Source organism: Thermobia domestica, unplaced genomic scaffold, assembly GCF_964235325.1.
Source record: "Thermobia domestica unplaced genomic scaffold, izTheDome1.hap1.1 HAP1_SCAFFOLD_1200, whole genome shotgun sequence".
Classification (NCBI taxonomy): Eukaryota; Metazoa; Arthropoda; class Insecta; order Zygentoma; family Lepismatidae; genus Thermobia; species Thermobia domestica.
The window spans coordinates 8,230-16,725 of NW_027656910.1; the positions used below are offsets into that span (position 1 = coordinate 8,230).

General features: G+C 36.5%; 1 long non-coding RNA gene across 1 annotated transcript; it reads right to left on the reverse strand.

Annotated features, from left to right (window-relative positions):
• Positions 1–1,633: 1,633 nt before the first annotated feature.
• LOC145677674 (uncharacterized) lies at positions 1,634–7,801 on the reverse strand. The gene is made up of 3 exons (XR_014129930.1): positions 7,640–7,801; positions 4,186–4,351; positions 1,634–2,301 (listed from the first exon to the last, which is right to left on the reverse strand). It is a non-coding gene; the product is annotated as an uncharacterized LOC145677674 (long non-coding RNA).
• Positions 7,802–8,496: the final 695 nt, after the last annotated feature.

Below are 8,496 nucleotides of genomic sequence, written 5' to 3' on the forward strand. Positions count from 1 at the left end.
TTGACATTAGGAATCTCAATCCATGTACTACCTCGTTTATTCGCCACACTTTTCAGGCTATTTCTCACCCCCTATTCAACCGATTTGCACCAAAGTTAAGGTTTAGGCTACTAGGGCTACCTAGTTTTGCCCCTGTAAATTTAAAACAGATCGGTTGAATAGTAGTTGAAACAAATAACCCTTAAACTGTGACGGATAATGGAGATCCTACTATACATGGATTGAGATTTCTAGTGTCAACACTGGATACACATTAATTTATGATGATTTGGACATATGGAACTGAATAATAATAATAATAATAATATCTACTCTAAAACACACAGCTTACAACACATTTCTAAAAACATGATCAATAAGAAAAAATCATACTTTTTCTTTCTTCTTAACTCCGCTTTTTTTTTTTTTTTTTTTTTTTTTTTTTTTTTTTTTTTTTTACAGTGCTGAACTGGTCTCTAACCGCAAAGTTCTTTTGGGTAAAAAAAAAAAGTCGACGAATAAAAACTGGACAGCGATTATTATAAGTAAAAACAATAATGAAAATAAATTTATCCTTGTGACTGCTGCTTGATTTTTCACCATCACTAGACATACAATTGTGTTGTAATGTGCATAATAATTTACAAGATTCTATATCAGATAAGTAAGACCACTGGGTTATTGTAACAAATAACTGATCAGGATAGACCCTAGGAACCCTAAGATCTTGCCACAGCGAAATGCATCACCACCCTCTCTCGAAAGCACACATTGGGGAACGTCAAAATATTGTGGTCTATTTCATTGGTCTGTACCAAGATTTTGGAGATTTCGCTTTTCCGAAGGTTCGTATTATCTATGGATTGGGGATTTGCATATCCAATTGACCACCTCTAGTCTTGTTGATTTCTATTCTTTTTAGTATTTGGATAGTAGCCTATTGAAGAGTATATATTCGCCTCTTAATGTGTGGTATATTTACCTAATATTAAGAAGCGAATATACAATAGCTGTCAAGGAATAATTATACACGTAGTGCTGCAGGAAAGAAACGGCAGCGCTTGCTCCACGAAAGGATAAATTTAAAGGCATACATTAAAAAGAAAACCGAGACGCGTTGGAAAAATTTAAAAAAAAAAAACTTGAATGTAACTCACCCTTGCCAAAAAAAAAAAAAAACCCTACATGACTTTTAATGGGAAAAGACGAAACATGGCAGAAACAAAGAATGAAATGGAAAAATAAAGAATCATTGTACTTACAGTACTAAGAAGAATCCACTCATTTCGGCACTGGAATTTATTCATGTGCATTTACTGGTACCTTTTTCTTAATGAAATTACCGTACAACACGTGCTTCCATAAATTTTATAGCTATCCATTATTGCGCTAGTATGCACAAACATACACACAAACACAAACACCCACATCCACACACTCACACTCACAAACACAAAAGCACAATGGGTTTTATTGACAGTGCAAAATTTAGGACTAAACATTTATAACTCCAATTTAAGACATCTTTACTTTGGAGGTGAAAAGTCGAAAAAGAATATACATCTTAAAATTAATTAATCTCTGAGGGATGAAAGTGAAAAAACATAACCATTAATTTGAATTCTATATTTATTAGTTATATGTACAATGTGCACATTTTTTCGTATAAAATATTATTCATACTATTTGTAATGCAGAAAGAAACACTAATTGTCCATATTATTTGTAATACAAACAAGAAATATGTAGACAATGCATATCTGTTGGTTATAATCTAAAACTTACAGAGATCTTTTAATAATATAAAATAAAAAGAATTAAATTTTCCTATTGATTTCGTATGAAGGAAACCACATTTCATAGTTATTAAAAGTACAGAAATGCAGCATCATATCAAAAAACCCTCACGTGCTTAAGTAGGTTAAAAAGGGGGACTGCGATAAGTATCCCACTTCGTCTATTATTTCAGTAGCAGTTTCTTCCATCTTTTAGTTTTCGAAAGAGATGCCTTTACACTGATTTCCAACAAAGCGAGGAGCAGCAGGACAATATGTTTCGAGAATGCCAAATCCTTTTCATACTCAAACAATAAGGCAGATGGAAGTGAATAACTTTCTAATAACGTTTTGAAGATTTGTCAAAATTGTTCATTTGAAGATCTTATTGATGCTTTATTTTTACTTACGACTATGTCTTTAAGACTAGTTTGCACAACGGGAATTTCGCCCTTTTTCTGCGGTAGTTGAATTTCATCTCCAGCTCTTTGGAAACCAAGCATTGGAGAAAGGTCACTTCTCCTCCCAATGATGACAGATAGGAACACTGAAACAGAAAAATAAAAATAAAAATCATGAACAATCATAGTGCAATGTTTCAGGTAGAGAGAAAAAGGAAAAAAATAATTACAATATCTCATTTGTAACTACAATCAATACGCAATAAAACGATTGGTTACTGTACTCGATTGCATGAAGTCACTTATTCTCAATAATCCACTTTTAACGACCTTCCATACAGCGAAATTAAACTACCATTAATTAAAGTTATTCTGTAATGCCTTAACTTTTGATTTTATTGCAGCTGTTAACTCTGATTGTTCAGGAGGATCAAAGAAGTTGGAAGGATATAAGACTTTATATATACACGTACATGAGAAATAATTCTGAAACGCTCATAGAAGGCTACATTACGTATGTGCTCATAATATAAAATGCCACTCCAAGACCAACTTTAGGATGTGAGCTAAAAGTGACGATCAAGTATATCGATACGATATCATAACTGATGAGAAAAAAAAATCTTTGAGTTTTATGTCCCACGATTATGTCGTCTAGGCTAAAGGAGACGGTGATGATGAAGAATGAATGAAATGGTGGGTTGAAGAAAGTGGGAGGAAACGGGATAACCCCGAGGAAACCCACGCACATGGTGTTTGTCCACCACAAAATTCACTTGGCGGGGACTAGGATCATAACTGATGCAGACCAGCATGGTATGAAAGAAAGAACTTTCTAATAATAAAATAATATAGCTACTCATTTATCAAACACAACTAGACAACGATAGAAATTATTATCTTTCACTACTGCTATGTAACCTACAAAAAGAAGTTAAAATTCAGCATTTACATATCGTGACAGAACTACGCTATCGGATGCAGCAATCTGACAAGCTGCATACAGTTGGAACTAGGCAGTAGAGGTATTCTTCTACTGTCATAAGAAATTTCATCCTGATTGGATACGATTTAGTAAGTTGAATTTATGATGCAAGTCGAAACATGTATTAGCATTTCAAAATATGGCAAAAAATAAAGTGAAAATTACAAACAAAATGGCGTATAACTTTTATATTCCGAAAGATCCCAAACTGAGAGCATAACGCTGGCTCCCTGACTTGTTACTGGAGTATTTTAAAAAGTAAGACTTCTAGGACCAGAATTCTATCACAATCAGTAGGGTGAAAATAGTCACATTATTTCTTTCGAACAGTGTTAGAAGTTGTGGTAATAATAATAATAATAATAAAAATAATAAAATATACTTCTCTTTGGTGAAAATTATATATTTTACCCCTCTGTTGAGAAATATATTTTCGGGAAGAGTACTTTTACCCATTCAAAAAAAAAAAAAAAAAAAAAAGTGCGAACACAATAACATGTGATATATTCCATATTAGAGCTTTCCTTATATATAAGTACTTAAGTCAAATAAAATAATTGCTGAAGTAATAAAAATCATTAAACAAGGAAATCTTTAAAAATCTAAAATAATAAATAAATAGAGTGTGTCTGAAGAAGACAAGGGTAGTTGCTGAAACAGTTACATTTAAATAAAAGTGGGGCAGTGGTGGCTCGGTGATAAGAGCGTTCACCTCTTGTGTCTGGAGCACCTGGTTCGATCCCAGCTCACGCCAAGCGGCTCTGTGTTGGACAAACACGGTGTGCGTGGGTTTTCTTGGAGTTCTCCAATTTTTTCCCACATTCTTCATTCCACCATTTAATTCATTTCTCATCATCACTGTCTCCCTTAGCCTCAGTGCCTGATCGTGGAACGTTAAATATAATACTTCATTTACATAAAAGTATTGCCTTGTTCAGCAATTATTTTATTTTAGTTAAGTAGTAATAAAATATTACTATTTTCTTTTCTTCTTGCTCGGCATTTTCTTACATGTGTATTATAAAATAACATGTCTAAAACTCACCTGTCACACCTTCGGTGTGTAGGTCATCCTCCACAGTGATTATTTCTAGAGCAGCTCGACGAGCAGAAAGGGGTGAGAGTCACGGCTTCAAGTTCAGTTAAGAAAGATTCCGTGCTAGGTGGTCTGCTGATCAATTCATCATTTGTAGGAGCATTGGCCACACACTCTGGAAAGTGGGAGTACATGCAAGTCTTATCTTTGCAAATAACATGTATTTACAGCTAGGCCTATTACAACGACTAAATACATTTAACATGAAATGTAGCAGTTTAATTTCATGTAAACAGTAAAGTGAGCTTTTTATCATATTTTGTATTTAAAAAAAAAAAACCTAAGAGCATATAGAAAGGAAAATGAGTTGGCAAGAAAATATCAGCCATAAATTGCACATGCTTTCTGTTCTGGATATTTTCAGCGTAAAGGACGGTGTGAGGAAGAAATATTTTACAAGAATACCATGCTACAAGAAAAACAATTACATCCCATTCATTCTGAATATACGTTTTCATAATTATCTTTAAAAGTTAAATTTAAATAAATTACAGGTCGTAATGAACAGAAAAGATTACCCAAACTGTTCTAATGAAACAATTTCTTGTTTTGGACATGCATTACCAATACTGGTACAATTTCGTTCAAAATTAAATTTATATATCAACCCAGAGTCCGAAATCGTGCTAGTCTCAGTGCGGGAATGGTTACTTCTTAAATGGAAAGATACGTAAAATAAATATTGACAAACTTGTGGACAGATAGATTTTATGGATTATTGTCTGCCCGTTGTTAACAAAGCAGGGATCGGATTTGAGAACGCAAAATATCGCATCTTGAAAACAAAGAACACTAATGACTACCTGCGTTTACGAAGGTGGACATTTTCTGAGCAAAAACACCAAGGCAAGTAATTTCTTGCTATGTACTGCTTCATTTAAATTCTGCAATGTAAAAAAAAAAAATCTCAAATTTATAATACAAGCTTGATAAAATCAAGAGTTCCAACTCTGGGATGGGTTTTATTAAAAAAATATATCCTACTCTGGGAGGAGCAGTCGTCACCTCTGGATCCGCCCCTGTCCTTCTTGCGGCAGCAGATATGTAAGCCCCGAAACAATGAGGTATGTTTCTTTTTACTGATGGGGCTGCAATGCCCCAGTGATAGGGCGTTCACTTCTAGTGCGTGGGGTCCCTGGTTCGATCCCAGCTCGTGCCAAGTGGGCTTTGTGGTGGACAAACACCATGTGCCTGGGTTTTCACGACATTCTCCCGTTTTCGCCCACTTTCTTCATACCACCATTTTTCACTTTTCCTTATCATTATCTTCCTTAGCCTCGGTGCCTTATCCTGGGGCGTGAAACTAAATATTTAATTTCATTTCTTTTTAATGATGAGGATGTGGTGTTCTACTTGAAAGCAGGTTTTTGACACAAAGAGACTTCCCTTGTTATTGCACGCATAAATATTAGGGGGATATTCGCTATGTCAATAGCTCGGTAAAATACATCTGACTGGGACCACCACCAGCCCCCAACCACGGACCATTAATAAGACATTTGGTTTCCTTTGAACCGTTTTACGATTAGCAGTGGAACTTATAATAATGTAGTCATGTAGAAGATACTTAACTGAGTTGGAATATATTTTCTTGAAATTTAGTGGCAACATTGATCAGTATCCATCATCACATGCTGGCACAGGAGCCTAGAATGCGATGGAGCTCTCTACTCAATTAATGAACAAAATATTCGAACACTGTCAAAAACCCGTTACATTATTATGATTCCCACACCCAATTCTGTGGCACAGCTACGGTAGCCAAGTGTCTTGTGAGGGTACGTAGGTGCGACAGGACGGTGGTCGCAGTTTGAGAGTGCTCTCAACTGGGGTAATATCCTCCCACTGATTATGCACATATACAATGAGAGCACTACTTTAACAAACGAGTCTATCAACTATACATCGATTTTGTGGATTTTTTCACTAGATTTAAGGCACTAGTGTTACAAAAGGCTAAACAAAACATAACTGAGTGAGCCAAGGGGTTAGAACTTCCATCGGTCAGAACTTTGAAGTCATACATGATTTATACCAGCTGGCCACTAAAATGCAGGAATGCTATATAACCGAGTCAGTAGGAGCACAGCAAGAGGGCCCGAGCAGCAGCGACGGGACGCGTTCGTAGGGAGCAGGCGCGTCAGCGACGGGAAGTACACGTATAAACGAGGATCGTGGAAGAGCACACTTACATATACGATACTTTCACTGATCACTTATACTGTACACTGACAGTAATTGTTTTTTTTTTCACACCCATTCCTTCACGAAAAATGTTTCTCATAATATTTTACCTACAAATTTTCTATTTGGTAGAACCGTATGCTCGAGTGAAGCAGAATTTTGAGTGATGGTGAAAGCATTGTAAGCGTAAGTGTGCTTTTTAACTATCCTTGTTTACGTGTATAGTCTCCGTCGTTGACGTGCCTGCTCCCTACGGACGCACCCTCTCGTTGCTGCTCGGGCCCTCTTGTTGTGCTCTTGCCCGGACTCGAATAGAATGCATTTCTGCTTTTTAGTGGGCACCTAGCAAAAGTTCGTTCGTGTTTTATGCACTGTGCTTAATATGCCATATGTCTACTCTGTATTTATACTAACCCCCGTGAAGTAAATCTGCAACTAGTAACGGAGCTCCTCACTTAGTGCATGAAAGCTCTAACCTAATCTGAAAATGTAATGTGTCAAAATTTGGTAGAACCGTCTGTTCCAGTAATGCCTCCAAAAGCATACACTTACTGTCATCTCGGCGTATGAGGCCCGGGTTTGATTCCCGGCGTGAGCTGATGTTCGGATTCACGTTAATCAGTAGGCCCACGTCTTATATAGTCTTGCTGCTAAACAGGACGTTAAACTCAAAATCAACTCAACTTACTGTCATCTCGTTCTTTGCTTGTATCCAGCCGTCTTTCGCCTTGGCAAATAGTTCCACAATGCGTGCAGCTTTATTATACGGATCAATGGTATAAGTAGTAGTAGTAGGAACAGGTTAGAAGACCCGCGGAGGTTGGTTGCTCCTGTTCTCGACATGAAATGGGCAAATTAAAGACTTGTCCAATTTTTTTCGTACATTTTACACTCCGTATAGTAAAACTGCACCCCAGAATGACATACTTTCCCATGCATACTCACTCCCATATACGGTTTATTAAGTTTAAACACATACATTATCATTTTACTACCTTCACTATTGATATTTTATATAGTATTCTACCTAAAAATATTTAATTTGGTAGAGGTGTCTGCTAAAGTTAACCTAATGGAGGTATCCTCGTTCTTTCTACGGTATTTTAATACACTGTAATAAGAAACAATAGGCAACGCTGTATGAGAGGAGCTAATACTCAATCTGCTGAATTTTACACAGAATATACCTAGATAGGAATAGGATAGGAATTATACTTACTTGTCTTAAAGCTGACTTCTTCACTTAAACACAGAAAACCATCATAACACCACAAAGTTCCATGGCAATTCTGAAATGGCTCACGATTCCCAGCATGCACTGCTCAAACTGCAGTTACAATACGGGGAACGTCCGCGCTTGCAGCACTTAAAAAAGACGTCTATTTTTGGTGATGTTCAACACGTCATTCTTTGTACCATTCTGGCACGTGATAAACACGTACAATTTAGGTCATTTTTCACACGTCATTTTTGTTACCATTTTGGTACGTGATAAAGACGTTCCAAATTTTCAAAAGACGTCATTTTGAATTCGAACCCCAAAAAAAGACGTGTTAATGACGTGACTGTGCTACCTGGGTAGTTAGCCCCCCCTACTAAATATCGCATATATTTATGTTAGTAAAGCTGATCAAACGTTAAAAATTGTTGATCAAACGATGATCAAACGATTGACATAAGAAAAAGTCGAATCGGAGGTGAAGGGGGGTGGCCCCCCATTTTGGAACCCTTATATCTCTGTTACTAAAGTTGATCAAATGTTGAAAATGGTTGATCAAACCTGATCAAACGATGATCAAACGATTGACATCAAAAAATTACGAATCTGACGTGAAGGGGGGGCTAGCGTGTAGTTAGCCCCCCTACTAAATATCGCTTATATTATGTTAGTAAGGGTGATCAAACGTTAAAAATTGTTGATCATACCTGATCAAACGATGATCAAACGATTGACATAAGAAAAAGTCGAATCGGAGGTGAAGCGGGGGCTGGCCCCCCATTTTGGAACCCTTATATCTCTGTTACTAAAGTTGATCAAACGTTGAAAATGGTTGATCATACCTGATCAAACGATGA